Below are 25,262 nucleotides of genomic sequence, written 5' to 3' on the forward strand. Positions count from 1 at the left end.
GTACACAGAGACCTTCTCCATTCCACCACAGGTACCGTTACGATGGTGAGATTGATCAGCTTCTAACTTTTCCAAATATATTAAAATTAATTGCAGTGGAAAGTGATCAAAAAAAGTTAACTAAATTGAAAGTTGATGTAGTACTAAACATTTCTCAGAAACACAAAAGCAGATGGATCTACATAGGAGTTAGCAAACTAAATCTGACCCTTAGCCTGTTTTTGCATGGCTTCCATTCTAAGGATGGTTTTTACATTTTAAAATGTTTTTAAAAATTCCACAAAATATAATGTTTGATGACATGTGAAAATTATATACAATTCAAATTTCAATGTCTATAAATAAAGTTTTATGGTAACACAATATATTCATTTGTTTACATGTCTTCCATGGCTGCTTTGCCACTATATCCGTGTTGAGTTGTTGCAACAGAGAACATCTGTTCCTCTTGTCAATTCCCACTACTGTTCAGCTCACTATAAATTGCAGTGATACAATTATAAATTAACAGTTTCCAGCACTATGGGTATCATCATAATACATTTTATGTTATTTTTTTTAACAGTGCATGACCAACATGTCAAAAAGAGGTAAGAAGAAAAAGTGAACTTTGAATGTCAAACTTTAAAGGCAGAGTGGAGTAATGCATTGTATATTATATATTATTATATATTATATATTACATATTTTTGTAATCAAATTGGAGGTCAAAGCATTATGTTTATTCAATATGGAAACTATGGTTGTGCTAAAGTCAACATTACTGGAATAAACATTCATCATGACATTTTCAATGAGAAAGCAATGGTCAGATAAATTAGAAAATTTTAAATGGAGTAGCTTAACACTGTAGAATTCCTTTACAAAAAGGTAAGAGCAATATAAAAAGAAAGAAAAGAAAAAGAAGATGAAAAGTAACTTTCCAAGTGGTGTTCATGAACAGGTTTGAGCCAGCTCCAACACACCATTGCCTATCCCGTTAAAAGTTATCATTATCAAAATCCTGAGAGTTGTAAGTTGTCTTTCACTCAGTAGGAATGGATTATGACTGATTATTTCTATTTTTAAGTTTGACTAGATGCATCTATTTCTTTATAGCCTGAAAAAAAATGCTAAAATAGTGCTAAACATTCCTCACTTAAAAAGAGTAGCAAATAGCAAATAAGTGATCAAGTACCAGGTGTCTTAGGTTCAAGGCATGTACCAGTAAATCTCATATCAAAGTAAAGTTGTTGTAATTCCTTTTATATGTACTGTACCTAGAATAATTTCTAAAATAATATATTCAGTCATAGTTCCCCAGAAATGAATAAATTATATATTGAATTAATATTAAAAAATAATTGTGTTAATAATTGACTGGCTATTGCTGTGCAAAGTTTAACGCATTCCATAGATACATTTGTTTTTATGAACACGTGTTTTATTCCATTGCTAAGTGTGTTGTTTACAGAAGTGCTTTTTATTCATGCATAGAGAAATTGTTACATTCAGTCACTAGTTATTATAAGGTGCTTTCAAATATGATTCTAGGGTATTTGATTTGGACTACAATGGGTGAAGTAAAGGAAAGTACCAATTTTGGCAGGCTGATTCAATTATCTATCATAAATCTAGATGGTAGGACAAGGGTAAATTAACAGACTCCAGCTTTTAGGTCTGAATCAACATCTTCTCCCTTAAGTAGACTAAATTACTCAGTTTAATCTAAGATTGCAGTTGGACAGAAGATTTGTAAAGTCTGAGTCTATGACTTTATAAGGATTTCTAATGAAGGTAAAAGTTAGTCTTAGGTGGTCAGAAAGCAATTATAACTAGTCAAAAGTTCTCTTAAGTTTCAGTGTTTGTTATGTATGGATAACGTAATTGAAGATAGAGATTTGCAAACTAGAATCTCTGCAGGATCCAAACACAGGGCTAGACACGGGGAAACTCAAGCAACTTCCCTTACAACAGATAATAAAAATTGAAGATATTCTTGTTTATTGTTCTGACCCTTTAAACTTGTGTTCCCAAAGTTTTTATGTTCATTATGACTATCATCCCAGACCATTTACTATTAATATCTCCTTGACTTAATTTTACACTTTGTGAGTATAATTTTATTAGCATCGATGTTCCGCATCCTAGCATGGTGCCTAACACAAAATAGCACCTAATAAATATTCTCAATCCATCTATGCTTTTAACAAATACTTGATAGCCTACTACATTTCAGGTGTTATGCTAGATAATGCAGATAGAGCAGTGAACAAGGAGACAAGGTCTATGAAACTCACCGTCTACTGGGAAAAAAATAATCAAACATGCTAATATACAGCATCTCTACATTCTGTAATAAGCAATATGAGGGTAATATTGTAACCCACTGTATTGCCTACATAACATTGCTGAATTTCTGCACTGCCCTAACTCTGCTTCTCTTTAAGAAACAGGACACTGGCAATATAAAATTTCCCTTTGTAATCACACCAGCTGGGACTGGTTAGAACCAAGATGGCTGACTGAACAACTTAAAAAAAAACCCTCAGACATCATTATAATCTCATTTCCATGCTAAATGGCACTCCCACCAGTGCCATGACAGTTTACAATCACCATGACAATGATCAGAAGAGGTCATTAGAGGACAAAAAGGAAGGTGACACTCTGGTTCTGAGAATCTCACTGTCCTTTTCTGGAAAAATACATGAATATTCCTCCCCTTGCCTTAAATGCCCAACCTCTTTGTTAGAGAAAACTGTATGTTAACCCCCTCAACCCTCACTAGTCAAAAAGTTTATATGTGAGCCAAGTTCTTGCTTCTCAGTTCTGCAGCCATCAAGTAAAGGCTGCACTGCTTGACATCCACCTTCAGTATTGCATATTGGCTTTAAAGACACCATTTGTTGGGCAACCAACTATATCAGTAAGAATATAATAGGATGTAGTCTTTGAGTTGATTTCTGAAGGAGTAGAATAATCCATACAAATAGGTACATATTATTAAGCCTCTTACCTTGTTTTTCCTGAGGAAACTGTCCTAAAGGTCCAATGGTAAATAAATCTGTAAGTTATGAGCTGTAGATCACACTCAGATGATTCTCTCTTTTATCTACTACAGAGCGTATTTTCTACTTACTATAGGTATACCCAAAGATACTACTGGGCTTAGGGAAGATACAGGTTTTCCATTGCCAGAAGCTTGGGTGATTTGGAAGGTTCTCTTTGGATCACTTCTCTCAGTGATCCAAAATTGCAAATATAAGATTAATAGACAATCCTCCCAGGGTTTTGCAAGAATCTTTTGAAATCGGGGGCACTAAAACATATTTTTCATTTGTTTCATGGAGAATCATTGAAATTGCCAGATTTAGAAAATAAAATACAGAAAGACTAGTTAAATTTAAATTTCAAATGAGCAAAGAATAATTTTTAGCATTAGTATGTCCCAAATAGTGTATGGAACATGCTTATATGTGAAAAAAAAAGTGTTGTTTATCTGAAATTCAAGTTTATCTGGCTGTCTGGTATTTACTGTCAATTTGATGGGGAGTTAGGAAATCCCCATATTGCCAAGGTGGCAGAGGTGGGGAACTGAACGTAGAAACAACACATAAACTGCATTAGTGGGAATAGGAGAGATTAGAGAAGAACCTTGTTTTGAATGACTTTTCTGCATAGGTCTTTCATATTTCTGTACATCTAATGATAAATACTTAGTTTGCTCCAGACTGTTTTTTTTTTCAAAGATTTTCATATAAACAAATATCCTTGAAAGACAGAGATGCTTCCCTCCCTAGAGCTGATTTTCTTATATTCTATGCTAATAATGTCTCTCTCCAGAGAAGAATGATGGATAAGTTTTGACAGGATCCTCTTCAATAATAGTGGTGCTTGCTAATATTGGTGCTCTTCTGCTGTATCATGGCCTCACTCACTAACCATCTGTTGCTACAGTATTAAATGAATATTGCTTGGCATACCACAAAAAATCTTTCCCAAACTCAATCCTTTAAAATTCCCCTAATACACTAATTTGTGCTGTAATAAAGCCAAACTTTGCGTATAACACACACACACACACTCACACACACATACACTTGCACACACTGCCACTGCTGCTAAGAAATATCTTGACTTTGCTGCAGTCATTTTTATTTCCCTTTATTGAGCAGTCTAGAACAATAAAATACACATACCTCATAGCAACAAAAATTCAGATGCCTTGATTTCAGAAACTGACAGCTTGGCAGATGGTGTAGGTTATTTTGGATTTTTATAGGCTTTTTGTGTATAAGTCGTGTGTCACATACTAGATAAATAGCACAAGGTCAGATGCGTATTATAAATTTTTGAAGTCCCAGTACTAGCACTGTAAATTATATTTGATAAATGTTTATTGCTCAGACATTTGAGTGTGCCCTTCTTCTGTATTGTAATATTTGGCAACTTGCTCCAATGTTAAAAGCTTGTTTAATTTCTCCCTAAAATGGCTTGTCTCAAGCACTCCAACACAAAAAGCATATGCCTAAGAGGAGAAACTCGTTTATTTGCTTGGTCGTCTTTTGAATTTCTTGCAACTTTCCATGTACAGGGTACTTTCAGCACACTTCTTTTAAGAGAGGGTTGCTCTTGGAAGAGACACTGAAAGGCTTTCCTTTACCTGCTCTTCCCTAAGTCTCTCCCAACAGACAGGCTCTTAAACTCTGAAGAGTATACCAAGTGTCCTGTTCCAAGAAGGTCACCTGGGGTACGGTAGATCATACATTTTCCAGGCATCTAAAAGGTAAACAACCCAAAGACCAAGTCACCTTCTCTCACTCTCTTCCATTTGTTTACCAATGACTCTTTCATATGTGGTCTGTTAACTTTCTACTCCGAGAAAAAAAGCACAATGAGGCAATCACACTGAATATATCAGCATCAGAGAACACAACTACCTTACTTGTGCTCCCCAAGACCCTGTGTTTTTTGCTTTACTAAGATACTATGGTTTTTCTTTTTTTTTTAATCAATCAATCAATTTGCCTGTCGCTGAAGTCATTAGTTTTAAATTTGTCATCATGGAATATCATCTTTTACAAAGCAAATATCATCACCCTTTGATGGTCAGTCACTGTATCTGACAGTGAAAAAATAGGAAGATATTGTTTATTTCAGCTCTTTGTAATTTAGCCTTAAGACTGGCTCTCATTTAAAGATTTAGCATTGCTCAGCAAATGGATCTTTCAGAAAAATCACAATATTTTATAACACAGTTGAATGTATTAAGCCAAGTTTAACGATCATAAGTCATATTTTTTTTTCCATAACCTTTTGGTTTACACTTGCAATTGAACCCAACCTCAATTTCATTATCAGCAGCTTTCCTATACTGCATTCAGCTCTTTCATTTATTTTGCAATTGTTGAAATAAAAAAAATTAAGATGTTTGACTTAACAAAAAGCATAGCTGAAATGTAAACAGAGAAAAAATCAGTTTGACACGTGGTGGTATACAGCCTTTTTTACTGTAGTAAATGTTGTTCTTTATATTACCCAAAGTATTTATTCTGTAGCATTATTGCCCAAGGATTTATGCACTGTGCCATAAGACAAACAAATCAAGCAGGATGGCTCAGGGACCACATTCCATCCATGGCAAAAGATTTAAATAAGTAAATAAAGAATAAATAGTTCCACTTACCATTCCAAATCTGGCTGGAAGTACACAGGGAGTATTCATTAGCTCACAGAGCTGAGGTAGGAAGTAGAATACCAGAAGGTCAAAAACAGATTTCACATAGAGTGGAATTTGCCAAAGGTCAGTGTTTCTTATGCTTAGTAGAAATGGACCTAACATAATTTATATAAAAAAACAAATTCTGCAAACAAACAATGTATTTTTTCTTCTTTGCTTTACTTTGAAAGAAGAACAATAATACACAAGTTCTAAAAAATGAACATATGGGTCTTTAGTTTCACCTCATGCTTATCTAAAGTAGAATTTATTCCTTAATTTTAAATCATACATTTTCCTTCAGAATTTTATGGTTATGGTACATGAAACTGAGAGTGGCATGTGTTACCTCTAGTACAAATGTTCACTTATGATTTTTTTTTATTTTTAAAACCAAATTCCAACTATTTTTAAAAATTATTTTATTATTAGTTTCTGATACAATTAAGCAATCTAATATAACACATTTTTTTTCCTGCTTTGAAGAATGTTCTTTCCATCCTTTATGTTTACAACAGATGGAAAGGGTTGTATGTGTAGTTACTTTTTAAGTATTTGTATGTGTTCCAATGATTTCAGAAACTTTCCGGTAAAAAAAAGTTTGCTTATTTCAGCATCTTTCTCCTATTTGCCTAGAAAACACAAAAAAGTGATAAAGAATAAGAAAAACAACAACCAAAGAGGAAAAAAAATCCTGAAAAATCAATTCTAAAAAAGTAATAAGGGTACAAATAAAATCTTCAGACTCCACAATAAACAAAAGACTACCAATAATGTGACATGTGACTCAAATCTTGAGGAAGGAAGTAAAATACAGAATTAGGAAAGTAAGTGACAGAGTCCAGCTATATCATATCTCACAGAGGACTAGGAATTGAATACTTTCTGAATGGAAGGACCTCATCCATAGTACAAAATACACGTGTCATTTGCAATAATGGGTGCAGAAACCAGAATGGTCAGGGCTGACGGCAGAAGAACTTTTGAACCAGATTTACTTCAGGAAGCAAAATTGGGGGATTTCCCAAAGAAATCACAGACAATGAAAATCTACCTGCAGATGTGAAGAAGTAGCAAGCAAGGCCACTGTGGCCTCAGCACACGCATACAGAGAAATCTCTTGAAAATTGTTCGTGCTTAATCATGGAAAAGAAAATAAAAGTAACATGGCCATAATCAACAAAAGTGTGATAAGAAAACGTGTGTGAATGTAAATGAGCATCAAATTTTACCAGCAAATGAAGAGCATTGACTAGAAATTGTTGCCAAGCAGCAAGTGACGGTAATCAAACATTTGCAATCAAACAGACAACTGAGCAAAACAAAATATAATTAAGTCCTCCCTCGATAAAGAAAAAACAAAATTCAGAAACATAAAATTTGTAGGAGAGCAATAATGACAATAATTACAGAAAAAGATAAAATATTAGAAGTATCCAATAAAGAACAGGAAAATCACTAACATAAAGATTGAATTTGAAGGTGCACAAGAATGAAAAAAAAATGTACAGGAAATTTATGAAAACTGTAGTAATAAGTGATTAAAAAAATAAAGACCAAAAACAATACAAAAAATTATCCAACTCAATAAGATAAAAAAATATGCAAAACAGCAAGCAAATAAAATGAATTAAAGAAAAATTTTAAAATAACAGATATAAACAGCAACTGATCTTTCGGAGAGAGGTAAATATATATATACATATATATATATATATATACACACATACACACACACGTATATATATACACAAACACATATGAGAGAGATACTTTTGTGTATATATAAAATGATATAATAATTCACTAGCCACCCTAATGAAGACAAACATGGAGTGAGCTCAAAAACACAAATTATTTTGAGGAAATAATCACAAGGAACGTTCACAAATCTAATTTTTGTATGCAAATAGACTTCTTAAATACCTAGGTAAATAGATATCAAGATATATCATATAAGATATATAAGAGATAAACACACTAGCTTTTCTGCAGAATGAGACTGTTACCAAAGAACATATACTCCTCAAAAAGCACCTAGCCCAGTCAAATCCACGGGATAACACATCCTTTTCAACTAAAGAATTTTTATGCAACATAAACTGTTAAGAGAATATAAAAAGATGAAACATTTCTAGATGATTTATAAAAACAAACTTTCATAAATCACTGATTTTATACTTCACAAAGATTATACAAAATAGAAAACCACACTGTCACTAATAAATGGTTTTTTAATTCCTAAATAAATTTTAGTATAGAAATTTAATAGCACATTAAAAATAATGCATTAGGTAAGTATGAATTATTCCAGGAATAGAAGCATAGTTTAATATGAGGAAATCTATTAATATAATGTGTCATTAGATACATGGAGACAAATTGTGCGATCATTTCATAGATGCTGTTATAACACAAAATGTTGCATTGAGAACACGGACTATACAAATCATGCAAAAATATTCCATGTTTCAAAGCATTCAGGGAACTGCTATGCTCAGGAGCTAAAACATATACATTTTGGAGAAATATGAGGCTATCAGACTGGGTTCCATAAAATGTCCCTTTTCTTCTAGGAGCATGTATTTTTGTTTCAGCTTGAACAGACAGGATTTTATTGAGTAATATATGTGGAGACATTAATCACACAAAGGAGTCATTTTCATTTATGAAATTCTCCTTTTCATAATCCCATTAATTGAACAGCTTACATGACTTTCAAAACCACAAGGCTCCATAAATTCATATATCCCAGACTTATTTATTATAAATAATCTGGAAAAATGTGGTGTGTCCTACTAAAAACATTTGATTGAAAAATATCCTTCATAGTCTTTTTGCTAGCAAATAGCATTAGCATTTTCACCAGGAGGACTGTGTAGTGGTCATTAGCTTCTTTTTGAGGGTATTTGATTGGAATAATTTATACCTCTGTGGGGTCCTAGTAGAGAGGGAGGGGCTGTAGGCCTGCTATTTGCAATTATCTCCATAGGCACTAAAATGACACTTACAACATTCACCAACTTTTATCAACAAATAAATTATTAAGAGAAATAATTTTGAAGTAAGGAAATTAGAAAAAATATAAAGGCAAATAAATGACCCATTGGGAAAAAAAAAAGAAGTATCGCTGGAAAATAAAAAGAGATACAACTATAAAACTAAATAAGAAAAATAATTTTTATACTTAAATTGTAATCTACATGTGTTTCAAAATAGAGCATATGAAAATGCACCTCTTATAGCACTAGCCAAAGATAATATACTTAGAAATAAAATTATCTATAAATATAAGATCTATATTATCTTATTTTTGTAGAAGTAAACTTTAATAGACACATTTAGAAAACAAATACCCCAACACACACACACACACACACACACACACACACACACAAATATTGAGCAAATAAAAAAATAAATCCAGATAAACTCCATTTAATTAATTCAAGGCAAAATATCCACTGTTATTTTCTCTGTAAATTCATTTAAATATTTAATATCCCTATAAAAATACAAACAGATTTTTTTAGAATTGAATTATTTGAAGTTAATATTTACATACAAAAATAACAAAGTGTAAATCATGGAAAAAAATCTCTGAATAAAAAAGTGAATGATAGAGGATTTTTTGTACCAGATATTAAATCATTTTATCAAGACTTAAGTATTAAATCAGCATGCTAATATTTCATGAATAGCTTCATACATTAAAAAACAATATAAAGTTCAAAATAGACCAAATGCAAATTAACTAATAAAACTGGGATGTGAAATCAGTGGAGAAAAAGATGGAACATTCAATGAATCCTACTTGTAATCCCGAGTAGCTATCCACAAAACAAACAAAAACACAAAATAAAAATAGATATATTTCACCTCATATTTGTGGATAAATTACAAATGGATGAGTGAAGTGATGTAAATGAAAATCATTAGCATTAAAATATTAGAAAACATGGAGGAAAATATTTTATAAACCTAGATTAAGCAAAGCTGCTGTAACTATGATAAGAGTTAAAAAAACATAATTGCTGAATAAGAAAATGAATAAAGTAAGAATGTGAATGACAAACAGGTAAAATTATTAACAATGCCATCCACAAACATAGACAAATCTCCACACTACATATTCTACTATTAATTTAGATAAATATGAATAAAAGAAATGAATAGTACAAAAATGAATGTTTCAAACAAATAAGTTCACTTTGTTCTTAAAATCATGAAAATATGCCTATCTTTATTCTTCTTAAGAGAAATACAAATTAAAATGATATTGAGACACTACTTTTACCTTTCAGTTTGGCAAAAATCCAAGTTTGTAAACACAGTCAGTTGATGAGGTGTTTGGAAATGGACAATTTATAGCTGATCAGAATGTAAATAGTTATACTCCAAATTAAGACAACTTAGAAATACCTATTAAATTTAAAATTACTCATACCTTTAACTCTGCAATTTCATAAAGGAATTTGTTTTATAGATACATAGAAACATGAAAGAAATATGATGTGTACAAATTTTACTATTTGAAACAACTGTAATGACAAATTATAAAAAAATCAACTTGATCAAGTTAAAAAGGAGAGTACTTTCATTTAACACAATAGCGTGGAGAAAGATAAATCTTTCCGTGTACTAAAAAGGAGATATCTTAAATATATCACAGAGTATTATATTTTGTGTAAAATAGGGGAAGATACTTTCTTCATATTTGCTTATATAAACATAGATAAACTCATGGAGGACATAAAAATAGCAGTTAAGACTAATTATTTACAGATTGATGATTGGATTGGTACTGGGAGGACAGAGGACTAAAGAGAAAGAAATGATTTTATTACAGATTTTATATAGATACATACTGAAGATTTCTAATTCATACTTATATTACTTCTATATTTGTCCATTAGACAGCACACTTCTATGAAAAAGAGTTATTTCCACATTATTTTCTTAAGTATTAACTCATATTTAGTTTTGTTTTTCAATGTTTTCTTATTTATTGCCAACACTGTATATTTTATACATTGTCTTTGAAATAAATACACGTTTTTCCTACATTTTTTAAAAAGACCTGAAAAGTGAAGGGGGCTGAAATAACTAAGATAATAAGATAATGAATGTAATTAAATAAATTAGCTATTTGCTACATCTATCAAATAAACATAAAATGTTATATTTTATCTAATAGAAAAAAGAAATGTTTTAAAATAATTGCTATACATCTTCTATGTAACCTTGAAGAATTGATTCTCTAGTGACATTTGAGATAATTTTGTTTTGCATCTTACTGTTTTTTCTGACAACTTAATATATGAAAATTTTCCATGCACATTTAAAGCCATACATACTCAAATATCATATTTGAAATATAAATGTTAAAAATGAGGGAATGATTAATAACAAAGGGAACACCTTTTTGTTTCAGTGGGTATATATCTAGAAGAGACAACTTTCAGGTACACAAACTGCGGAAACTAATTAGATATTAATTAACTAACACTTTAGTTACCATGTAAATATCTTCCAAAAATGACATTCAGGATTTTAAATGTCATAACTTCCTTCTATTTGGCTTTTAATAAACGTACTGTAGAGATTCTATGGTAAAATCTTAGGTGATAACACCGGAGGGAGACCACAGTGCTCTCAAGCCACAGGACCTTGTTCCTTTCATTGGATTTCACATTAACATTTTACAGTGTCTTATCTAATGCTTGTCATTGGTTTTACGTTTCTTCCTATATTCCTTTTTCTTATTTTGATTTTTTTAAGTTTGCATTTAAAAATGTTTTCTACATTTTTATTTTGAGGAATGCCAAACTTAGTGTTGAAAATGTGCCCAATTGGTGAACTAAGATTCACCAATATTGTTCTGTAATTATATTTTTCTAAATACACATACACATTCTTTTCCTTTGAAATATCTGAAAGAAAATCAAAAACGTGAAGACCTTCATCCCGAGTGCTTTAAAATACATCTCATAGAAAAATCTCTGTCCAGAATCAATACGAGAGCCAGGCAGTAACTTAAAAAATTTTAATAGCCACATTTATAAAAGCAAAAATAAACTCTGAATTAATTTCTATAATGTATTTTATCTTACCTATTATAGTCCTCCAATGTCATCATTTCAACATGTAATGAACGTGAAAAATATTAATGATATACTTTGTTATTTTTAATTCTAATTCCAATGTGTAGTCTTATACCCTGAGCATGTTTGAATTTGAACTCACCATGTTGCAAGTGCTCACAGGCATGTGTGGCTAGTGGCTACCAAACTGAACAGTGTAGTTCACAAGCCTTGCTATGGTCCAAGCAGAGAATGGCAAAATGAATGCTTCACAATTTTCGGCCAAACATCTCACCTGTGCAATAAGACAAGGCAACCTTATCTTTACCCAAGTGTCCTAAACTATCTCTTGAAAAGGTGGCTCTCATTAGTCCTACCAAAATTATCATTAAATAAAATAAGTATATCAATTTATGAGCCATCCTGTGACCATCTTGGGAAGGTCAGTTTCGTCTGGAGAGATAGATAGTAACTATGTGTCCTGATTTGTCCTTCGTTGTCCACGTCAGATACTTAACGATTTCCCCCCAAACAACCCAAAGCACCTTTATGCATCATTTACCTTCTTGGTGTTCCCTCTCCCTCTCTCTCTGTCTCTCTCTCTCTCTCTCTGTCTCTCTCTCTCTTTTTTCCAAACAGTAAATGTTCTCTTTACTTATGCATAACTAAAAATGCCATTAATGAGGCTGTTTTCTTAGTCTGACTTCCCTAAAATTAGGCTCTAAGGAGAAACACTTGTCTGCAGTAGTTTATTTAGAAATGTTATCCCACAAAGCAGGAATATAGAGCAGGAGATGTACGCAAAAATAGTGAGAGTGTCAGTAAAAAAACCTGATATTAAGTTGGCATTTCTAATAGCGAATGATTTTCCATTCCGCCAGAGCCTTATGATCAGTTTTATGAAGCTGCTCATCCAAAGAAAGGAGGAAAACGTTTATCCGTAAACGTTTATTCATAAAGGGTGTTAGCACCCCTGCAGGGCCTCACTGATCTTGACTCTCAGGCTGCACACATACACCTGAATGCAGAAGGGATTTCCTTGGCTTCCTATTACATCAGTGAAGCCCAAAAAAGAAAGTGGCCTGCTTGAAGCAAGGCTTTGTCCAACTTTGCTTGCACTAAACTAGGCAAAGCTTATATGAAACTGAGAACCACTCACCTAGCTAAATAGTAAAGCAATAGGATTTTGAAATAATATACAAATGTTTTTGCGTTTCTGTTTTTGTATAAGCTCCTGCCCCCTGCCACAGGAATAAGAAATATTTCCAGTCAATTTAAGTTGCCAGCCCTTACAAAATGAAAGAGATATTAGATTGCTTGTAATAAGTTTTCTGATTTTTTACCTCGTTCTGAATGTCTAAAGATATTTGCACACAATTTGCCCCAAAGTCATAAGAATGTGCCCCCATTCCCCACCCCCATTCTTCGTATTCTGTTTATGTCCCACACTTGAGTATTTGAAAACACCATCACGCCAAGAATGTGAACCTCTGAAACCAGCATAGCCGATCCTTAGTGTGTTTTGGTTCTTGGTATAAAAAATACAAAACAAAATAAAACACATGGGTTTGATTATACTACACAATTATGTGCAATTAGAGCCTTATCTAATTCAGGAGGCTTGAGGTATTCTTCAATCCTGTTTCCATTTTCAATGTATTTTCTGGAGAACTGATTTAGATGAAATGCTTCTCAATTATTTTCAGCATCTAATTATTACCACTAAGATTTAACTTAGCATTATACTCAATTTGAAATCTATTTGTGCAAAATTTAACTTTCATTAAAGCTGCGTCCACATTGTTGCTTATATCCTAATGGAAGTATCTAGTGTCATACAAATTCAGGATCCTAGAGTTCCACAAATATGATGTATGATTGTTTTCAAATCTTCCTCAGTGCTTATTTATCCTATTGTACTTATTTTTCTTATCATATTAGAATGAGTCTGGACCCCATGCTATTTTGTACTCCTGGTTTATAAGCTTCAATAATTATTAGAAATGGAAGAATCCCAAAATTATGCCTATGCTATGTATTTCTCATTTGAAAACGATAATTTTGCTTTGGTGTATCCTTGAATTCAAATTTAATACTTGAATAATTAAAACTGAAGTTTCATTCTAATAGTTCCACCCCATCCTCCTGCCAGCAGATCAACATTAAAACTTTTATTCTACTTCTGTCAAGTTCTATCCTAATTGAAGAGGCAGGTATTGTTCATTTAAGCATAGAGCTTTTGACATTTAAAGTAATTGAAGCAAGTGAATGTGAGTTTTTTCAAATGCTTCATATATATTATCTGTACTTTAAAACTCAAAGTGCTTATGCAATGAAGTGGCTAAATCCTTTATGAATATCGGTGTAAGAATACAGTAGGAATGTTATAGCAGATAAAGAAGGAAAATAAAATGGACTGAAAGTTACCTACCTTCAAATTATTCAAAAATATTAAGAAACAAAGTTTAAGCCAAGATAAAACTTTTGTCTATTTTTTCTTCAGTTATTTTATTTTACCAGAGCAATTAATTCAAAACAATGAAAACCTGACCAATTTTGAGTACTGTAACTGTATTTTTGACTCTGTGTGTTGGCATGTGTGTATGTGTGTATGTGTGTGTTGCTGTATGTTTTCAAGGTTAAACCAGGACAACTCATGGGAAAGTGAGCTCAAAGAGAACTAGGATATTAAAAAATACATGAGGACTGGGGTCAGAAAATCCTCGACCATAAATTCTATGTACCAGACCTTCTTAGTCTTACCCACCACAATATCCACAGGACATAGAACAATGCAGTGTGATAGGGACTATGAAAATATTTGTTGTATAAATGAATGGATCATTTCCTTATGTTATCATTGAACCACTAATTTATTGATTCACACACACACACATACATGTTGAGATACTTTAGTGACTTCGATATTGAGACAGACCCTGGAAATACAAAGATGAAAACATTCTCTAGGCTCTATTGTTAATAATCACACATTTTAAAGAAGATTTTGGCATATAAATAACTATTATAAATGCAGTGATAGAATTCTGCCTAAGAATATGTTGTCCAAGCTTCTTGAATAGAGTCAGGTAAAGTATTAATAAGGAGAAAAGCTTGAACTGTGTTATTAAGTTGAATTGTGTTTTAAAGAAATTTATCCCACAAAAGCATTGACCAAAATAAATAGTAAAATAGTAGAACGGGGAAGAGATAGGAGGTTGTGGGGATATTAAAAGACCTCCCAACCACCTGATGTTCTAGACAATACTGCAGAGGCTGTAACAATAAAAATGTAAATCAGGGTATCTAGTTCATCAGCTCATCAACCTTCTTATACTGACATCAGCAAAAGAAGCCTATTGAAGGCCACAATATGATAAGTGTCATGAACTTGAAGCAAATGGTCTATTCTTAGAAATTTTAGTTTTTTACTAATTAAACTTCTCAACATATTCCTCTAATCACGTTTACTACTGTACTCTGATAATAGTGATACTGAAATATTTTTGCTTATTTTCTTAACAATTTATTTGAAATATTTCATTGCTTCCATGCTATATATGTGCAATCATATATAGTATAATAAGTATAATCACTTACAGATTTTATTATAAATCACATTATCCAGTTACATTCATAATGATCAGAGACAAACATAGAAATTTGCTTAATTCCTACATTTTTACTGCTTTCATTTCATATTATTTTTCTCAGTTTGAAAGATACTTGTTTTTATATTCTTTATTCCCTTCTTTTAATAGAATCAAATCTACAAAACCTGTTTATTATAAGTAACATTTAAAAATCCAGTTCCTAGTATTGCATTTTCTAATTCTCATTTCTTCGTTGTGAAAGCCCTCATTATTTTACCTTAAGTCTTCGTTAGTTGACTATAGTCTTTTTCCCAAAGAAAAGCATAAGGGAACCCTTTTTCCCCCAGTGTCTGAGTTTACAATATAGAGTCTTAGAAACACTCCATGTAGACAATCTACATCTTGCTAAAGGGAAAATATTTTACACTAATATATGTAAATAATTTAAATTATGAATAAAGTCTTTAACACTATATCACCATTATATAAATGGCTAACTATTTTTGGTTGCCAAACAACCTGCTACATAATTTATAGTGCATAAAGTTATACAATGTATTAAGGTAAAGATGAAGGACCCATTTAACAGGTGATATCTAACTCGCATACAATTTAATTTGCTCTCAAGGGAGACACAATCCAAAGAAGTGAATGTAGAACTTGAACTCAGACATGATTCCTAAATATTAGAACTTAAATATTAATCACAGTGCTCTGAAAATGCAAAATCAAGTTTAAAAATAAAAACAAATGAAAATTTTACTAAAAACTCATTTCAGAAATCAATTTTTTTATTACCTGTATCTAAGACATTTTCATCTTATTGGTTTATACTGACCAGGAAGCATGTCTACTGATGTGCCCGACATTTGCTTATTTATGAATTAAAGGCAAATCTAAATAATAGTCACATGGTTCAAAATAATTGGAATACAAACATATATATAGGTTTATATATAAATAAAAACATAGATATAGCTATATTGGTTTATATATATAGGTTTATGTATAGATAACCTATGTATAGATAACATAGTTTATATATGACCTATACATAGATAATATGTAAACCTATATATATATTATATAGGTTGAATTATTTTGAACCCATGGGACTATTATTTTGAACCATGGGACTATTATTTAGATTTGCCTTTAATTCATAAATAAGCAAATGTCGGGCACACCAGCAGCCATGCTGTCTGGTGAAGGGCAGAATGACTTTTATGGATGTCAGTGTTGAGTCTTCTGAGGCTAAGAATCAGTAGTCAGAGAAATCCACGGAGACTAGAGGATGGATTTGTGCTAAAGGCCAACATTTACAGCACATGCACAGTCAGTAGGACAAACACAAATGCAAGGGCACGTTGAGAGAGACTAGGAGTCTGAATTTGAGATATATGGGCAGTTACAAGGGTGTCTCCATTACCAAAGTGAGGAAAAGGGATATGTTTAAACAGAAGGAAACACTAAAAATTATTAATACAAACTCAATTTCTTACTAGGACTTCCTGTTTTATATAAGAAAATAACTCTCTTATCAGTAGAAGAAAAGTAATTTGTTTCCTTCAAAAATTCCAAATGCATTCTAATGTGCATATCCTTGAGGATTCACCTGGGAGCAGTTTTAAAATGGAATGAAAAATTAAGATTTTAGAATAAAGTTTCAAAAGAAATGGTATAATTAACACAAAATAAATCACCAATTGTAATGCAGAATGTTCAGTGGATACAGCTACTGGATTGTAGGTCAAGGTGATATCACAAGGCTTTTAATTTATTTGCAGTCAGCATGAGTGAGAGCTTGTAAAAAAGCAACGTATTTCTCACTTTTAGGAAATTGATTTGCTGATTTGTTTGATCTTCATTTGTCAGTGGCATTGTGAGGTTTTGTTTTTTTTTTTTTCCCCCTATAAATCTTTCACATAGATTTTAAAGTGATCTTTTGCAGGTGTGTCTTACAAAATGAAGTGTATATCAACACTGACTGGTACAGAAAACAGATTTACTTAATCTTCTGCATGCCTCTGCCAATCAAATAAAAATTGAATAAATGTTCTGCGATGGTTAATATTGTCAATTTGATTGGACTGAAGGACGCAAAGTATTGTTTCTGGGCGTACCTGGGTGTTTCTGGGTGTTATTAGAAGAGATTAACATTTGAGTCAGTGGACTGGGAGAGGAAGACCCACCCTCAGGAAGACCCAGCCACAGTGTGGGCGGGCACTATCCAATCCGCCGCCAGCACGACTAGAAATAGCAGGCAGAAGGAGGTGAGAGAAGCTTACTTGTTGAGCCTTCTGGCCTTCATCTTTCTCCTTCACTGGATGCTTCCAGTTCTCATACATCAGACTCTTACGTTCTTTGGCTTTTGGACTCTTGGACTTACACCAGTGGTTTGCCAGGGGCTCTCGGTCCTTTGACACAAAATAAAGGCTGTACTGCCGGCTTCCTTACTGTCGAGGTTGAGACTCCGACTGAGCCACTACTGGCTTAATTGCTCCTCAACTTGCAGACGTGGGACTTCACCTTGTGATCCTGTGAGTCAATTCTCCTTAATAAACTCCATTTCATATATACATATGTCTTATTAATTCTGTCCCTTTACAGAACCCTAATACATGCTCCGTAAGGAATGAAATCTACTTGTATTTTTATTTTATTTCATTTATGTATTCATTTTTTTGAGATGGAGACTGGCTCTGTCCCCAGGCTGGAGTGCAGTACCGCGATCTCCCCTCACTGCAAGCCCCGCCTCCCGGGTTCACGCCATTCTCCTGCCTCAGCCTCCGGAGTAGCTGGGACTACAAGCGCCCGCCACCACTCCCGGCTTATTTATTTATTTATTTATTTATTTATTTATTTATTTATTTTATTTTTAGTAGAGACAGTGTTTCACCTTGTTGGTTAGACTGGGCTGGAACTCCTGACCTCAGGTGATCCACCCGCCTCAGCCTCCTAAAGTGCTGGGATTACAGGCGTGAGCCACCGCGTCTTGCCTTATTTTATTTTATTTATTTTATTATTTTTTGAGACGGAGTTTTGCACTTGTTGCCCAGTCAACAATGGCCCAGTGGCACAATCTCAGCTCACTGCAACCTCCGTCTCCCGGGTTCAAGTGATTCTCCTGCCTCAGCCTCCGGAGTAGCTGGGATTACAGGCGCCTGCCACTACGCCCAACTAATTTTTATGTTTGTAGTAGAGATGGGGTTACACGAGGTTGGCCAGGCTGGTCTCGAACTCCTGACCTCAGGTGGTCCTCCCGCCTAGGCCTCCCAAAGTGCTGGGATTACAGGCATGAGCCACCATGCCTGGCCTACTTGTATTTTAAATAGCTTAGACAATGTGGTCATTCATGAAATAAAAATCTGAGTAAATTATAGACTCTGGGGATTTTCTTTTGAGAAGAATGCAACACAAATTAATAGCTTATAGAAATAAACCCAGAAAATTATGTTTGCAAAAATATTAATTCTATACCACATTACTGAAATATGTCACTACTGGATATACATGTTGAAAATATAGTAGTTATTTATTTTATCTAAATGGTAAAATTTGTGTTGTATTCCTAAAAAGATCAAAGTAGTGAGAAAGCCATGATATTATTTTTTATTAAAATATTAAGAAAAATGTATTACCACCGTAATATCAGATGTTATAAAGTCACGTAGTAATGTGTTCAATTGTAAAGTTAAATTTATAAATTCAAGTCTTATATAACTAAATTTACATTAGAATTTCTGTGAGAATTGTATATTTTCACAATATCTTTCATATAATATATGATATTGTATTATAATTACAATTTACTGTAATGTAAAATATGTTATCTTTAAACAATATATTTCGAATAATATATGAAGAGTTGAAATTAAAAATACTTCTGGTAGAATACTTTATATTTCATTAAATTATTTTGAAAAGGCCTGGCTGCAGTGGCTCACGCTTGTAATCTTAGCACTTTGGGAGGCCAAGGCGGGGAGATCACTTGAGGTCAGGAGTTCGAGACCAGCCTGGCCAACATGGTGAAACCCCATCTCTACTAAAAATACAATAATTTGCCAGGTGTGGTGACAGGCGCCTGTAATCACAGCTACTCAGGAGGCTGAGGGATGAGAATCACTTGAACCGGGGAGGCGGAGGTTGCAGTGAGCCAAGATAGTGCCACTGCGCTCCAACTTGGGCAACAGAGTGAGGCTCAGTCTCAAAAAAAAAAAAAATTTGGAAAAGCACCCTAAAAAACTTCCCCATATACATTGTTCTGTCATCTACTCTTTTTTTGAAGTGAAAGAAGATCACATTAAAACATTTAAGTTTAACCATAAAATGATATAAATATGCCTTACTGGAAAGAGTAAAAGCTCAAGTGAATGACTGTTCTTTAATTGAGAGAGTGAGTTTTAAAAGCTTAAATAACCTTTTAAAAGTGATCCATTGCTTCCTTTTCTCAATGCAGGAATTCAGTAGGGTGCCTATTAAACATTTCCTTTAAAAAATCTTACCATCATTAAATTAAGATTATATTTCATGTTCTTTAATTCCATAGAAAAACCAGTTAATGAAGACTAAAAATCAAATGTGGCAGGTTCCAAAAGCAAGTCATGCTGCAATTTCTCAAATGCCACATCTGCCCCAGGAATGTCTTTAAGTGATGATTTAACATATTTGGATCCTATTCAGGTGATATACCTCTGTAAATTTGGGTTCATAACAAGATTACAAATGAAGAATTCTTCAAGTGTCATTTTTACTTATGAGTAATTTCTAATTAGAAGAATGTTTATATGAACCTCTTAATCAGTGAAAAAAATTTTATTGACTATTGCCTTATATATTTTTAGGGAACAGACTAGCTCCAATTTGATATAATCATCAATTACATTTTACAAATTAAGAAAGTGATCGTGAAGAATAAATGACTCATCTACTTTATTTTTCTGTATACTACATACTTTATTCAATCCTTGGAGCAGAGGAGGAAACATATTTTACTAACCAGGAGAGTGAGAAAATCTACCTGATGTCACACATTATGCTCTCTTGAGAAATGCGAATTGCAAACAAAAGGATTTACTTTTCTCTAGATATGTCTTCATGTAGATCCAGTCCTTGGTCTTTTTCTCCTTATTTCATTCTTCTTTGAGGAGCTCCAACTGCTCACATAATTTCAATCTGTATCATAAGAATTCTCAGTCTCTCCTATTCTGCTGTGCACTAACACTATAATTCTCCATCTCCATGTGTCTATAAAATATTGCTGATTCATCGTTTCATTAACTTAGAAACTGAGAGTGATTTTCAGGTAGTTACAATCAATTCTTGATTTCTCTTATAGGAATTAAAGGCTTTCTAAATAACCAAATCAATTTGAATTCATTGTCTTCTCAATGTTGTGCTCAAGTATTGTAAAGTTGGATTGCTTCCAGTGGCCTTAAAAATATTTTGCTGCTATCAAAACTTATTCAAAAATCAATTGCTGATGCATACATATATTTTATATACAGACATATACAAAATACCTGCATATAACAGAAAGTATCACAGTGTTTTATCTTAGTTAGTTTTGTCATCTTTAGACATGTAAACACTGAAATACCTTGAGTTGATAGCAAAATACACTATATCAATTTATGTAAGTAATATGTCTAATACTTCTTGTTAATATTTGTTAAATCTTTATTTTAAAAACATCCACTACAATGAAATTTAAGCTTTCTCTAGCTCATGGCAAGATTCGATTACATATTTGTTGAATAAAGAAATTACAATACCAGAGAATGTGATTTTTACATTTACATTCTTTAAAAAGAAAACAGTGTTTCATTACTTCCAGTATCAATTGTAAAATCTTTACAGATGCCAGTTTTAGGATCTTATGTGGGATAACTATTCATTAAAATAGAAAAACAAGAATGTGAAGCATAACATTTCACTCAAAAGCATACTAGGCATTTGGTCCTAGGAAACTTTTATACTGAAATAACATTTTAGACAAAATAGTGTCTTACATGGTGCTTTTATTGTTTAGTGGCTATTTCCACATGGATCCTATTCAGATGATATTTTATTGACTACCACTACTGATAAAGCAAATACATATATAGTGTATTTTGCCTGTTCCAAAATTTAATTTTTGTACATTTGCCATTACTTAAATTTCAAGTTCAGTTTTAAGTCTTGAAATCTAGGGCAAGGAATAGCCAATCTTTAAACAGAATCTCTAGGGCACAACCTTTCTTAACTGCATGCTTTTATTCTTGTAATCAGGGATACAACTGAATCAGCACATGCTGACAATCGTGCTTTCACGTGCTTCATAGACACCATCTAGAACTAGATTGGGAGAGTAATTCTGACATAAGACATGTAGGCTTTTCCTTTACCTACTTTTCTCCCTGTTTGTCCATTTTGCCTTTCTTATTTGATCATTAGTCTTCGTTCAAGGATGCTAGATAATCAATGAAAGCAGAAGAGCCAGGAGCTCATAGTTAGTCAGGAAAAAATACTGTATCACAGACCACAGGCAGAAATCGACGTTTTTAAATCACCCCTCTGAAATTGTTCATTGGAAAAATAACCATCGTCAGTGCTAGAACTGGGCTTTATACACAGTAGGTACTTGATAATTGTGTGTACATAGTAAAGATGGAAAGTCAATTTGAAATGTCCCAATAAATGAAATGCTTTTTGTAAGTTGAACTAAACACTAAAACAGTAATTAAATTTGTAAATCTATACGAGTTCTGTGGCTAAAGAAAGGTTATATAATTATAAAGCAGTTCACAATTAAACATAGATGAATAGATAAACATGTCAAAAATATTCAGCTCTTGAATCCCCTTTTCTCAAAAGAAACATTATTCTGACTTGTAATGCCATACACTACCTTGTCCTGTTTTTGAATTTTATATAAATATAAACATTCATATTTTACTTCTTGTGTTTTTCTTTTGTGCAATGGTTCATATGTAAGATTCACCTTTATTATTGAAGCAGTGGCTCATTTATTACTTTATCGTTCTGTTGATGTACATTTAAACCGTTTGCAGCTTGAAACTATAACAAATAACATCACTTTGAAATGCTGTGTACACGTCTTTTAGTGCACTTATGTACATATATCTGTTTAAGCCTTCCTACAAGTAAAATACTGGCTTATGGGGCATGTGTACTTTAACATTTAGTAAATACTCTTAAATAATTTCCTGATGTAGTTGCAGCTGTTTATACTTCTCAGGCAGTTAAGAAAATTTGAGTGTTTTATGTCCTCCCTAACACTTGGGATGGTTAAGTCTTTAGCATTTTTTTTCCCTTTTAGATGGGTAAGAAGTAGTAGTATTAATACATAGGCTATTAATTTGCATTTATCATATACCAATGAGGCTAAGAACCTTTCATGTGCTTATTGGTCATTTAATGCCCTCAGTTTTATAGTTCCTGCTCAAGTATTCTACTCATTTTAAAAAATGAGTGTTGTGTCTTTTCCTTGCTGCTACTTATATAAATTACTGAAAGTGGTGCAGAGAAATGTTCCATTGCCATGGTGGATTTGTTTCATTTTCGTTTTAATTCTGTCATTTTGTTCTTTATATATTTTGGGGTTATTAGTAGCTTGGCAGTTTAGGATTGCTATATTTCTCTGGTAGAGCCACTATTTTATCATCAGGAAATGTCCCTCTTTTCTATAGAAAATCAGTTATACTCTTGAAATCTACTTCATCTGTTATTAATATATTGCATTATCTCTCAGTTGATTAATGTTTTGTAGTGTAAGTTTTTCCATCAGTTCACTTATTTTTTTGTTGGTGGTGGTTGTTTTGTTCTGTTTTGTTTTTATAAAGTCGGCTAGTCCTTGAGTTAGTTGTAATTCATCACTACTTTGAAATTAAGCTAGCTTTTATTTTGATGTTTTATTTTTACGGAATGTGTTTTTTTTTTTTTTTAAAAAAAAAACCTCACATATATCATTGATTATGATTTAAAAAATAACATTAGGACTGTATTGTAAGGTGATGTGTTTCCTTTTGTTTTATTCTATGCTTTCACAGGCATTGTTATCAGAAGAGGGTCAACACTTCACCAACTGCTCCCTGTTCACCCCTCTCCCTCCCCAACACAAAAAGTTCTCAAGGTGGTTTCAAATGCTCAGATTATCTTGCTGGGTTTCCTTTCCCTGAACATAAGTCCATTATTCCTCATTATCTTGCTAGTTCTGTGCTGTCTTCAATCATATATGTCATATTTTTTTCAAGCTTTAATAGTCGTTCTCAGGATTAGTCTGTCTTAACCTTGTCCATTATTACTAGAAGTTTAACCACTCCTTTATATTTTCATTTTAAACACTGATCATATATAGTGACTTCATTACTTTTGAACTTGACCTATATTCCTAAATTCTGTTACTATCTTCAAACATTTTCAGCGATACAATTATACAATTTCTAAACAATTATGTTTTCTACCCATCCCACTTATATACTACTTACTATTTTCTTATACATAATTGATTTGGCTAGCATTTTTTTAACAATATTTTAAAACATTGGTAAAAATGGGGATCATTGTATTGTTCCTGACTACAATGTGTTTCTTACATCAATTACTATAAAGCTAACTTTTTTTAATAGTAATAAAACACCAATCTATTCTTACTCTTATCTCATTATTTCTGATCACAAATGGATGCTGAAATTCATTACGTACATTTTTTTCATTTGTGAAAACTACTTTATATTCACGTAATTGGTTAGTATGTAACTAATTTTCTAATATTGGATAACCTTTGCATTTCTGCATTGAGATATTTTGGCAATATTTTATCATTTTGAAATGTGGTGGTTAGTTCCTATTAGTATTTCATAAATTTTTTTCTGTCTTCATTTATGAGTGAGATCATTTAGTAGATTTTTTAATATCTTGGTTCGATATCAATCTAAGTGCTTATATTTTTGTTAATAAAGTAAGAAAACACATAACAAAACCATTGTATTTTTCTACATTGACATTATTTTCAAATATTAGCTTAATTCAACATAAATTGGCCCTAAAAAAGAAAACTTTAAGACTAACTAATAGTATATTGTAAGAATATTCATACCTAAGTAAGCTAAAATAACATAAAATTGTAAAAACAATTCAAACAGAATATTGAAATTTACATGTGAATTATCTAATTGTCTGGAAGATCACCTATACTAAATGTGGTATAGAATGTTTTACTTTTATATATTTGTGTCCATTATAGGACACCAAAACTTATATACATGTGTGTGCATGTGTGTGCGTGTGTGTGTGTGTGTGTATAAGTTTGTATTGTTATTTTAAAATTTTATTTCAGTTTTTGGGCTGAAATCACATGTCAGGCTAGGATTACAAATTGAAGAACTAAGAAACTCGAACAGACTTTTTATTAGCAACCAATTTAGCCCTCTACATATAAGAAAATATTTCTATGATTTTTATACTGAAATATTTTATGAGATATACACATTATAGTGAAAAAAATGCAATAGATTGCCCAAACCATTGTTTACTATTTTTATAGCTACTTACACGCTAGAAAGAAAGATATGAATTTTTCCCAACCAGTTAACCACTTAATAATTTTTCATTGTATATGCTAGAGAAGCAGCCAAAGATTATGGGTCACAAAACTAAAAATGTGTTCCTTATATCCTGATATCTTATAGAAAGATTTATGGCATGCAGAAAAATAATAAGCCAAAATTCAGATAACCAGTAAGACATACATAGTCACCTATCCATGTTACATATGTAAGAAGTCTTGAGATAGCTAGACCGCCATAAGTAATGTGTAATCATTCCTCGAAGCTATATTTTTGCATCATCTCAAAGATATGCTCCTTCAGAGAATTTTATTAT

This window comes from Pan troglodytes, chromosome 2 (genome assembly GCF_028858775.2).
Source record: "Pan troglodytes isolate AG18354 chromosome 2, NHGRI_mPanTro3-v2.0_pri, whole genome shotgun sequence".
Classification (NCBI taxonomy): domain Eukaryota; kingdom Metazoa; phylum Chordata; class Mammalia; order Primates; family Hominidae; genus Pan; species Pan troglodytes.